The sequence below is a fragment of the Mandrillus leucophaeus genome, unplaced genomic scaffold (assembly GCF_000951045.1).
Source record: "Mandrillus leucophaeus isolate KB7577 unplaced genomic scaffold, Mleu.le_1.0 Scaffold560, whole genome shotgun sequence".
Lineage (NCBI taxonomy): Eukaryota > Metazoa > Chordata > Mammalia > Primates > Cercopithecidae > Mandrillus > Mandrillus leucophaeus.
Genome location: NW_012106031.1, coordinates 437,816 through 451,027, shown reverse-complemented (window position 1 = coordinate 451,027; position 13,212 = coordinate 437,816). Strand labels below are relative to the sequence as shown.

At 34.2% G+C, this 13,212-nt stretch overlaps 1 protein-coding gene across 1 annotated transcript in view; it reads right to left on the bottom strand.

Annotated features, from left to right (window-relative positions):
* The window catches only part of FER (fer (fps/fes related) tyrosine kinase), a 498,838-nt gene that overhangs the window by 373,775 nt on the left and 111,851 nt on the right, over positions 1–13,212 (bottom strand). The gene's annotated exons all lie outside the window — the stretch shown is intronic.

The window sequence follows — 13,212 nt, the reverse complement described above, 5'->3', positions numbered from 1 at the left end:
TCTACTAAAAATACAAAAAAATTAGCTGGGTGTGGTGGTGCGTGCCTGCGGTACCAGGCATTGGGGAGGCTGAGGCAGGAGTATGACTTTAACCCAGGAGGCCAAGGGTGCAGTGAACCAAGATCAAGCCACTTCACTCCAGCCTGGGCAATAGAATGAGACTCCATCAAAAAAAAAAAAAAAAAAAAGGTCAATGCAACTGACATATCTATGGCCAGCCCACAGCCTTCCGTCTAAAAATGAGCACCCTTTTCCTCTCCACCCACACAAGTTAGGAGGAGGCTTCTATATGAAGCTGACACCCAAGATCTAAGGTATATAACTGCCCATATAGGAACCAATATTTTGGCTAGAAGCTAAGTCATATTAATTCCTGAATAAGAGTAAAAGTTCACTAACTCTTGCTATAGAAGCTGCCCTTTTTAAGGCCCATTTCAAGGTTTTTGGGTTTTGGTCTGTTTTTTTTTTTTTTTTAACTCACCATTTTTAAGCTAGTTTAAGTTTCACTGACTACTTGAAATTGAATAAATTAATTCTGACAACAGTTCAAAAGGTCAGGTACAATTAACCAGATAAGTTAATTCCAAGTAATAAAGACACTTTCTACAGTGCACATGTTCGTAACAAGAAAACAAAACAGGCAGTTACCATGCAAGTGTATTTGAGTATTGTGTTCTAAGATGTTATGTTTTACTGTCAGTTCAAAAGGTATAATCAATTCACTGAATTCCACATTTTGCCCTATTTAAAAATTTTATTGTTATATTAACTATTATTCCTAATTCCCTAAATTTTTTAGTCTAACTTCAGAAGACAATCTCTCTACACATTTTCATTGAGACATTTAAACCACCCATCTGTCCTCCCATTTGCACAGATATTTAAACTGCACACTACCCATCTGTCTTTCTAGCTGGTGTAAAATGACTCACTAAATACACAACACTCAACTCACTAAGATTTTATGCTCCAAGATAACATTAGAAAAGTTAAGAATTTCCCAGATGCCTTTATCTTTATTAAATATAGTATATGACAAACAACCTGAAGCTATTAGAGCCAAAATTTAATCATCAACAGCTTACCAATGGTCATTAATAACAATTACAAAAATATTTAATGCCTTTGGAAACATCCAATGCGGAATCCATTGTATTAAAATAATAATAATAAATTCTCAAAACCACTTTCAGGTTTAAAACCAGATTTCAGGTTATGTTTTAACAGATTTTGGGGAGGAGTACTCCACAGCTCACATACACTTCTACATTTGGTTATAAAGCATACTTATGCATGCACATTATCAATCAATCTTTTATCTCCCTCCCTTGAAGGTATAAACAAAGAGTTTTAAAAACATGCTCACTTACCATGATTCAGAAAGGGATTCTATGCTACTTTTTACTGATTTGTTTTAAAATAAATGTTTACGGTGCTATACAGGATATATAAGTCAATTTCAGAAATGTTAATACCATATAAAAACCAATGTTACAAATAAAAACTTTAAAATTCCTTTTACTTAACAAAATTGTTGCAAAAAATAACCTAATACAATTCTGTTTACTTCAAAATATCTCAGATCACTAATATACTTTCTTAACTTTTAAATAAATGCATATGATCTTAAAATTATGTGAAGTATATAGAATAAAACAATTCTTATTTTTCATTCAACAGATACAGAATCCTATCTTTGTTCTGTGTGCTTTTTTCCTTTTTTTCTTTAAACGATGACAGGCATTGGAGCAGGGCATGGAGTGTTCTACGTGTCAATCAACAAGGAGGAAAACATCCAATTTTTCCTCCTCCACATAATAAAATTCACAAAGAGATTAAATTATAATTCATTTGCCACAACTTGTTGACAAATCTATTTATTGTTTTGTAATAATAGAATGTATAAACAACATGTCACGTCATAAACAATATAATGAAGCTAGCAAAACTCAATTATGTAAGTTTGACATTTACAAGAGAAAGGCTAGACTACTCATTAAGCTAGTCTAAAAAGTCACCTTTTTTATTATAAACTTCTGAAGTGTTTGCCATTTGTGAAATATTATGGTAGAAAGTCTGTGATAATAAATAAGAAGTGATTATTTTCTAAAAATAAAGTGCCCACAAGTACACCCTGCTTTGATTTGGATAACTAAACTTTCTACTACCTTATAATTTTCCTTTCTTTCAGAACATTCCTTGTTAACATAGTTTGGCTCTGTGTCCCGACCCAAATCTCATCTGGAATTATAATCCTTGTAATTCCCATGTGTCAAGGGAGGGACTAGGTGGAAGGTGACTGAATCATGAAGGGGTTTTTCCCCCCATGCTGTTCTCGTGACAGTGAGTTCTCAGAAGAGCTGATGGTTTTATAAGGCAGTTTTCCCTGCTCTTGCTCAGTCTCTCACCTGCCGCCATGAAGTCATGTCTGTTCCTCTTTCACCATGATTGTAAGTTTCCTGAGGCCTCCCCAGCAATGTGGAACTGTGAGCCAATTAAACCTCTTTTCTTCATAAATTGCCCAGTAAGTATATGTCTTTATAGCAGTGTGAAAAGAGATTAATATGCTCTTCAACTTCACAATTTTACTTATTACTCTACAATCACTATCCTAGGCACACTGAGTATGAAGAAAATGCACAGGAATTCATCTTAACTTACAGTTACTTGGGTCAAATGTATACACAAGTTTTTTTTCACATGGAAGTTAAATTCAAGTGTGATATGTAGAAACAATGAAGGAGCTACCTTTTTTACTCAGTGTGGTTCTGACAAGAACAATGTTAAAAGTCAATTCTAGTCTTAGCTTTTCCTTTGATTAGCTGTGCAGCCCCAAGCAAACCATTTAATCTAAATTTTAGTTTCTAAGTTTTAAACATAGGAGTTAAATTATCTGCCCTTTCTAATTCACTGGGCTGTAATATAGATTAAATGGCAGAAAATTGACAAAATGCAGTTAATAGCAAAGGCTAAATAAAGCACAGAATTTGGAAGGAAAAAAAGAAAAAAAAACTTTTGTGTTTATATGCTCCTATAAAGCATTAAAAAAAAATAATAGGTATGGCTAGGCACGGTGGCTCACACTTGTAATCCCAGCATTTTGGGGGACAGAGGCGGAAGGATCATGAGGTCAGGAGTTCAACACCAGCCTGGCCAATATGGTGAAACCTTTTCTCTATTTAAAAATACAAAAATTAGCTGGGTGGTGGTGTGTACTCCCAGCTATTCGGGAGGCTAAGGCAGGACAATCACTGGAACCAGGAGGCGGAGCTTGCAGTGAGCCGAAATCGTGCCACTGCACTCCAGCCTGGGCGACAGAGTAAGATTCCGTCTCAAAATAATAATAATAATAAATAATAAATAGGTATATACATATTTTGCTACTTTTAATAAATTTCCTGGCATAAGAAAATTTGATTTATCAAGAAACATTTATTAAACATTTTATGGGTTTTGAACTGTTCAGAGAACTGAAAGTGATACTTTATTTAAAAATTCAATATAAAACACCTTTAAAGAGTAAGTTCTCAAACTCTGTGTAATATAATTTCCTTGCATATATAGTGACTGCTACATTCGATTGACCCACAGTCTTCTAACAACCTGTAAAGTGAATGATGTACCATGTCCAAATCTACATTCCATAATTTTATGATACTGTGAATGAGGGAATTCTGGGTAGCTGGGATATGGCGGCAGCATAATTCTGAATCTCCCACATATTACCCAAAACTATAATAAAGAAAAAAAGGAAAAATATAACTCATACCCTCAGCATAACAGGCAGACAGAGTCCAAATTTTAAATTGGCTATGAGTAGAAAAGTAAACACCAAATCTCTACAAATGATCTCTCCCCCTCCCATAGCAAGCCTTTATGAAGACCAAAGGCTGTTGGGTGGGTTGTTTGGGGGTGGGTGTAGAGGGGTGAGGCAGGGGTGGGGATGAAGAGAAGAAACAGCAGCATGCTTAAGACTGATCTAAAAACAACCATCAGAAAAAGAAGGTCTGCTCTACATGTGAAAATACTGAAAAACTGTAGTGGTAGATCACAGCAGTGACAGTAATGTAAGAAAGAAGGAGGAACTAAGATACTATTTCTCATCTACCAAATTGAGAAACTCTGTTGGTGAGAATGTGGAGAAAAAAAATTCATACATTTCTAGTAGAAATACAAATTGGTATAATCCTTATAGAAGGAAATTTGGCAATATCTAACAAAATAACATGTAAATATACTTTTTAACCCAGCAATCACACTTCTTGGAATTTATATCACACTTCTGGGAATTCATTCCTCCAATCACACACACAAACACACACACATACAAAACACATATATAAGGTTATTTTAAGCTATATGTCCATATGTAGGAAAGGGTTTAAATAATCTTAAAGTGGCATGCAGTTGTTGAAATGGATGAAAAAACTAGCAAGAGACTGACGACAGAAAAAAAAAAGAATGAAAAAACTATCTACCAACTTGAATGTTGTCATTTTCAGGATGCATTATCAATGGAGAAGCAAAGGAAAAAGAATATTATATAATCGTAGTTTTGTGCAAGAAAGAAAGGGAAATAAAAATGACTGAGTTTTCTATATGGTTTTGAACAGTGTTAACTTTTAGAATCACTAAAGTTTCACATAGAAATAAACAAAATTAACAAGGATGGGGGGGCAGAATTAAAATGAGATACAACAGAAACAAATGAACCAAACTGTATTTCCAGTGAGTAACACTAACCACACTAAAAGGAGTAGGGAAGTAATTTTGTAAAAAACTAACTTTGGAAAACAGTATATGATTACAAATAGAAGGCTAAAGACAAGAAAAGATTTAAACAAATACCAAACTGTAATTTTTAAGTTTCATTTTTCAGAGGCATGAGTTAGCAATATTGAAATTACTTTCTGTGTATTCTAGCATTTGAGCAAGTAAGTAAAATATTGTGAATAACAGAAGCTAGGTTTCTCACTGCCAGAGAAAGCAGTTGCAAATATATAAATAGGAAGAGAAGGAATAAACTCTATGGTATTGGCTTTGAATTTGAAGTATCAATGTGAACCCCTCAGTGTATCCCTAGATAGACCAATAGATAACAGAAAAAAAGCACAGGTGTACATGAGTGTGTACATGTTGCTTATTTCCTGTCTCTGTCAATTAACAGGACCTAGAACAAGATACTCCACTAGCAACGAGCACACCAACGGCCAGATATTGTTTTCCAAATACAATTCTCCAATAAAAGGAACTAGGGTTTCATAGAGAAATGGAACCTGAAGTAGGAAAAGTGTAAGATGAGCCAGAAAATACGTACTCAATGAATGATAGGAATGTGTCAAAAGGACAGAGGAGCCAGTTTGAAGTGGCTGCCACTGCCCAAATCTGAGCATGATAGTATAAAATTATTATAGTAGAAAATTATAATCCATGAATAAAAATCTGAATCTGTGAGTTCATTCTAATACATTAAATTAATACATAAATTTAAAAAATAAACCGGAGAGAGGGAAAAGCCCTTCCATATATTAAAAACAAATCAATAAATGTAAAAGGAATAATGGAATTAGAAAATTACCATTTCACAATTGCTATGATAATAAATAATTTAGGCAAGCACCATTGATAGAAAAACTAGTGGGTGAAAATCTGAAGAGTAACACCATATTTATACAGTGTCAATGTTTTCCCTACAATACTTATTAACAAGGAAAAATGAAAATGTAACTTTAGTGTGGAGAAATCAAGTATATACCACCTTATTCCAATGATCAAATTAATATCCAATAATGGGATGAACTGACATCATGAACCTGATATAAAGCACCGACAACAGAACATCATTTCTATGGTATTCCTATGAAAACTAAATAACAAATATTATGCAGAAAAACAAATCAAGGAATACTCCACAAAATAACCGTCCTATACTGCTCAAAAATGTCAACGTTTTGCAAACCATAAAGACTTTTAACTATTCCAGCGTAAAGGCAACCAAAAAGATATGACAACTTAATAAATATACATTTACTTTTTATATTTACACATACACACATACACATACATATATATGTACCACATACAGAGACAGAAAAGTACAAAGCAAATGTGGTAAAATGTGAACATTCAGGAAACGTGAGTGAACGGTATATGGGAATTCTTTTTACTATTCTTTCAACATTTCTATAGGACTGAAATGATGTTAAAATATAGTTAAAAGGCAGCTGTGAAAACTGGATCAAACTTTTAAAGTAACAGAATAATCATTATATATAAAGAACTGGTGTTATTCAGCCTACAGATAAGAAGCCTCAACAATTTGTTCTTTAAATATCAAAACACTGATTTCCTAGTTCAGAAAAGAAAATTTAGTTTTAATTTGTATGTCTCCTAGCAGGTATGTTTCCACTGCATGTAATATTAATACAAAAAGAAGCCATACTATGAAAAAAAAAAGATTTAACTCTACTTTAGAAGACTAGTCAAGTATGTGGAAAAACAACATTTACAGAAAATTTAGGGCATTCATCCCTTAAATGTTTATCTACAATCCATGGTGTCCTAGGTTATATGAGGGATGCACAGTTATAGTCTCTTCCTAAAAGATATTTGATAAGAAAATTAAAATGAAGGCTCACCAAATAGTCATCATGTTAAGATATAACTGTACCACAAGAAGTGCAGAGATCATCATTAACTTAGCATAAACAACCACACACTAACCTCCAACTCCTAATATGTACTATGATATGAAACGTATCTAATAAGTTGATGAACACACTTAATAAACTGGCTTAAAAGCTACATGTTATGCATAAAGTATCTCTAGAAAAAGCAGATAATATCTGTTGCCTCTGGAGGAAAAAAATGAATAATGACTGGGGGAAAAAAACAACTTTTCATTGTGTACTTAATAGTTTGTACCTTATGATTTTGAAATCTGAGCCACATTACTGTGAAGAGGGAGTCCGTGAACCCCATTTTTAGAAATTACTCTGAAGAGAACTTCCATAAGCTTTCACCAGCATATCTAACCTTTTTATCTGAATCCATATCTCTCCATCTCTCCTAAACTATTACTATGAATAAACTGTCCTTGTTCAAAGTAAATACTAATCTATTTATTTGGGTACTAGATGTATCCTCTCTCACCTACTCAGGGACATTTCTCCAGCAATTCTTCCTTCATTCCTGCTGCCTCAACTGTGTTTCCTTCCCTAGAAGTGCAGTTTCATCAGCAAACAAGTTGTAATAGCTCCCAATCTTGAAAAACAAACCAAAAAAACCTCCCTTTACTGCACTTCTTCCAGTTACTTCCATATTTCTCTTCTCCCCTTTACTGCAGAACTGATACTAGTTATCTCCAGTTTCTTTTCTCTCCTTCTTTCTTAAACCCAGTCCATTTAGGGTTTTCCCTGTACTACTCCACTGAAATTTCTCTTGTCAAAGTCACCAATAATGTACACTTTGCTAACTCCAAATCTTAGTCCTCACCTTATGTTTTAGCAGTATTTAACCTAGTTAATCACTTGCTCTTCCTTGAAACCTGTCTTCCCATATTGTCTTCCAGAACAGCACATTCACTTAGTTTTCCTATTGGTCTTTTGTATTATTTTTAACTCTTTATTTCCCTGACTTCATGTTGGGTTCAGTCTTTGTTAAGACTCTTCTCTTTTTTATCTTCATTCATACTACTGGTAATGTCATAAAATCTCATGGCTTTAAAATGACAATTAACATTTCATATTTATAGTTCTACTCCAGACCTCTCCCTGGAACTGCTGAACTAGAGATTTAATTCAACATCTCCACTTAAGTATCTAATAAAACTCTAAAAACCGGTCTTCCCACATTTTTCCCACCTCAGTTACTAACAATGCCACTCTTCAGCTGCTCAGGCCAAAAATCCTGGAATCAGTCTTTTCCTCTTTTTCTCACAAACTACTCCAATTCAATGGCAAATCCTCTAGGCTTTTTTTGTTTGTTTGTTTGTTTTTGTTTTTCGACAGGGTGTTGCTGCTCTGTCACCCAGGCTAGAGTGCAGTGGGGGCAATCTTGGCTCACTGTAACCTCCGCCTCCTGGGTCAAGCAATTCTGGTGCCTCAGCCTCCCTAGTAGCTGGGACTATAGGTGTTTGCCACACGAGGACTGGTTAATTTTTTGTATTTTTAGTACAGACAGGGTTTCACCATGATGGCCAGTGGCCAGGTTGGTCTTGAACTCCTGGCCTCAAGTGATCTATCTGCCTCAGCCTCCCAAAGTGCTGGGATTACAGGCATGAGTCACCGCGTCCAGCCAGTTCTACTTTCAATAGATAGTAGATTTTCATTATTTGTGAAAGTTGTATTCCTGAATTTACCTACGGGGTAAAATTTCTTTAAAACCCCCAAAGCAATACATGCACTGCATTCCAGGTCAATTATGGGTATGCCATGTGCAGAGCAGCAAAAAATTTGAGTAAAGGCACAGGTTCTGAGCTGAGGTTGAACAAAAGTAGGCTCTGCTCTGTTTCAGCTTTTACAACTGTAAACAATTTGCAGTCTATGTGGTGCATTTTTCACATTTTTGTGAATTTTGTTAGTGATTTCACTGTTTGAAATGGCGCTAGTGCTGAAGTCTAATGGTCCTACACTCAAAAAGGCTGTGATGACCCTTAAAGAGAAGACACCTGTATTAGATAAGTTTCATTTAGCCATGAGTTATAGCACCACTGGTTGTGAGTTCAATGTTACATAAGGTGTCTTTAAATGAAAACATACATAAAACAAAGTTATGTATTGATCAGTTGCTGAAAATGTTGCCATTGCTTGCAGGAAACAAATCTTTATGTCCCCTAGGTGAAACAAGTCAGCACTAACTAATTTAATGTACACAGTGACTTTGTCAAACTACCATGAATAACAAAGATTCATTGTTTATACAGAATTTGAGCACTTCTCAGCACTTCTTTTGCTACTAACCAGGTCCAAATCAGCATGACCCCTTGACTAAACTACTGCAACAGCCTGGAAGTAACTGTCTCCTTACTTTTGTCCTTCCTCTCTCATTTCAGACTATTCTCAAAAAGGTTACAACAATTATCCTGTTAAAATGTAAGTTCATTCACGTCACTCCTCTGCTCAAAACACCCCAATGGCTTCCTATCTTACTTGAGTAAAAGTCAGTGTTTTAAAAGAACTACTAAGATCCTACATAATCTATGTGTTGCCTGTCAACTACCATCATTCTTCATCTCTGACCTCATGTCATACCTTCATGCCTCTCTTATCAATCAACTCAGTTACAGACAAAAAGGCATCTGCACTGATCTTCAAATATGCCAGAAATGATAAAATCTCAATGACTTTGTTTGGCTGTTCCCTCTACCTGGAGTACTCTTTGCTACAGATGATCACGTGGTTCATTCCCTGACTTCCTTCACTCTTTATTTAAACGTTTCTTTCTCCATGAGGAATACGCGATCATCTTCTCAATACTCAATCTCCCTACCTTGTTTCGTTTTTCTCCATGGTATTTATGTATCACCATTTTACATGCTATGTTTCACTTATTTCTTTATGAATCAGCTATCTTCTGCTCTAAAATGTAAGCCTCAAGGAGGCTGGGATTTTTGTATGTATTGTTATCTACAATATCCCAAATTAAGACAGCAGTGACTAACATATAGCAAGAACTCAACAAACAGTTCTTAAATGCATAAAATGATATAGTTCTTATTTGAAAAAAAGAAATTCAAACAAATCAATTTTTCAAAAGTTATTGAAAGATTATAATTTTACCATGTGCTGTTTAGGTCACACTGTTTATATTATCAATACTACCTTATGACATTTATATCATCTTTTTAGTAATGAAGTCCAGAACTAGTATTGCTAAGAAGCTTGCCTATAAAATATAGAAGATAGAACTTCTCTTAATTTTTTCATGTGTAGAACTTAGCTTTGTTTCCTTAACAAAACTAAGCAAAATATGGACAAATTTAGGAAATAATATAAAGAATATAAATGAATCATATAGCATATTCCATCCCATATATTTCAGCATTTAATGAGATTATTATAACTGTCATTCCAATTTCTGCACAGCTTTAACCCAATGCAAATTTCATTAAAGCTAAGAGTGCCATTACTTTTAATTACCTTGTAAAGTTCCTATCATATTAAGGAAATTTCACTTCATACTTTATGCAGCAAAAAGCATTCATTCCATAAGTTAGCTGCTGATATATATTAATCACTAAATCCAAAAATAAGTGGAAACCTCTCATTTTCAGGTCACTTCAACAGAACTCATGACCAACCACTGTAGCTTCAACTCTACTTTGGCAACTACCATGCCCAATATGAATTTTTCCATATGTTCAACTGAGAGAGAAATTTGAGTTCCAGAATATAAGGACCTCCATATAACACCCACACATGATTTTGATATTTAAATATCACCAAAATATACAGATATTGAATAAGAAGGCTAGTTGCCATTCTTGGTGAACTCAAATTGAGGAAATTAACTAAAATAGCTTTTAAAAAGTCGTATCCATTTTTTAAAATGTGGACTTATTCAAACATAAATTTAACCATCTGTCTAAAGGCTGGACTCATTTCAAACTGGTTTTCATAATTAAAGTACTCTACAGAGACAACTCAACAGATGTAATCAATTTTAATTGGCTATAAAATATCACAAACTATTCATAATGCATGAAGAGGCAATTTAAGAAAATCTACTTCCCAATTACAGAAAAATTTACTTTTGAATGAGACTTGCAGTTACTCCCCACAGTTCTAGCAGTAGGTATCCTCTCACTCTGTCTGCTTAGGGTAAATGACGGCTTACAAATTACCAGAGGGTTTACCAATCCCTTAGCACTCTTTTATTTATCAGAGAGAAAGGATAATTAGGAAGATAGTTTGTTTCCCCACTCGTGTGATAAAAGAGGGTGAAGATAACTCCTTTCAAGTGCCTCTAGACTGATTGACATGGGCATGTGTAATGTAGAGTAGCTATCCTGTTTTCTTTTTTTTCCCTAAACATGATGTGTGATAAAGCAGAAGCATTCAGACTCCTACTCATGTAAGAAAAGGCCTCATAAATACTATGATCGGTATTTTGAGGTTTGGTAAACATAAAACCCTAGCATAACTTTAGACCTACAGAATCAATTAAGTAGGCTATATCTGAATATATAATTAGAGTGTAGTTATTTTTAACATCTTTTCTGATACTTCAGAATATCTTTAAGTAAACTATAAAACTTCAAAAAAAAAACCACATTTGAAATTATTAAATTCAATACTATACAATATGGTTTTGCTTACATATTATAAAATTGGCATGCATTATATTTACTCTTTAATTTTTTTTTTTTTTTACTTTGAACAAAGTACTACATGGCATCTGCACAAGAACCTGCATGTATATATATAGGTGAAGATGATTGATATGGTTTGGCTGTGTCCCCACCCAAATCTCACGTTGAATTCCCACATGTTGTGGGAGGGAGCCAGTGGGAGGTAACTGAATCATGGAGGCAGGTCTTTCCCATGCTGTTCTCATGACAGTGAATAAGTCTCATGAGATCTCATGGCTTTATAATGCAGAATTTCCCTGCCCAATCTCTCTCTTTGCCTGTTGCTATCTATGTAAGACACGACTTGCTCCTCCTTGCTTTCTGCTATGATTGTGAGGCCTCCCTAGTCATGTGGAAATGTAAGCCCATTAAATCTCTTTCTTTTGTAAACTGCCCAGTCTTCATCAGCAGCATAAAAACAGATTAATACAATGATGTATATTATCTACAACATGAACAATTTCAGGAAATTGTGAGCCCAAAATATCTGGGAATAAATAAACTCATATAACTCTCAGAACAAATTAGGAAGGATGATAAAGTCCACTAAGACTCTAAAACTTAGGTTAATGTATTTTGATCTTTCATTATCACAACAAAGTTTAATTTAGTTCATGTTCTTCATAGGAAGAAACAAAACCAACAAAGGCCATGGACACTGAAATCAGACAGATTTGGTTTCAATTATTTCTTTATTCTCCCCATCATGTACTTAAAAACTGTTTGTCTATGAGAAATTTCCAGGGAAACTATCTAACATTGTAAGTGACCATTATTAATTTTTTTGAATATTGTAAAATAAGTGTAGTAAAATCAATATGATCTGCCCTAAATAAACAGAAAATTACTGTAATAAACAGAATACAGATATTCTTTGCAGCATTTTTTCAGAAATCCCTTGACAAGAAAAAAAGAATAAAAAGTAAATCTTAAAAGTTTAATGTCTTCTAATAGAAAAACAAATAGCATTCCAACTTAAAAAAATAGATAAAACATTTTCCTTCAAGTTTTATATAAAATTTTTTCTCATTTCACATGAGATCAAAAGACAAATCAAACACAAAGACAAAATACTTAAGTGTGTACAGTGATAAATCTAAACTTATGGAATTCCTTGAAAAATCAAACACTATAAAAGGATTATCTAAAGTATACAAAAACTTCAATTATTTAACTTATGCAGAAGAAAAATCAGAAACACCTTAACTGTAATCCTCAGATTATTTATGAAACAAAACAAACACATGGAAAAGTATATTATAGATTTCATATAGAAAAACAGTAGAGAATCATTATAAATTCCAAGAGGAAAAACAAGCTCAAAAAAGGCACTAAAAATATTATTTATTTTCTTTTTTTGAGATGGAGTCTTGCTCTGTCGCCAGGCTAGAGTACAGTGGCACAATCTCAGCTCACTGCAACCTCCACCTCCCAGGCTCAAGTGATTCTCCTGCCTCAACCTCCCAAGTACCTAGGACTACAGGTGCGCATCACCACGCCCAGCTAATTTTTTTTGTATTTTTTAGTAGAGATGGGGTTTCACCATGTTGGCCAAGTTGGTCTTGATCTCTTGACCTCGTGACTCACCCGCCTCGGCCTCCCAAAATGCTGGGATTGCAGGCATGAGCCACTGCGTCCAGCCCTAATAATATGATTTTTAAACTTCCATCATTTCACAAACAAAATGTTATTATTATTCTCTCTATCATGAATTAAGACAATGTTCTACATTTTATCCTTGGACTAAAAGTCTTATAGCTTTATTAAAAGTGTTAATGAGACCCAGTCTGATAAGTTTAAAATTCACAATGTATAGCGTCTCATCAAAAGTTATCAGGCATTCAAAGAAGCAAAAATACCTA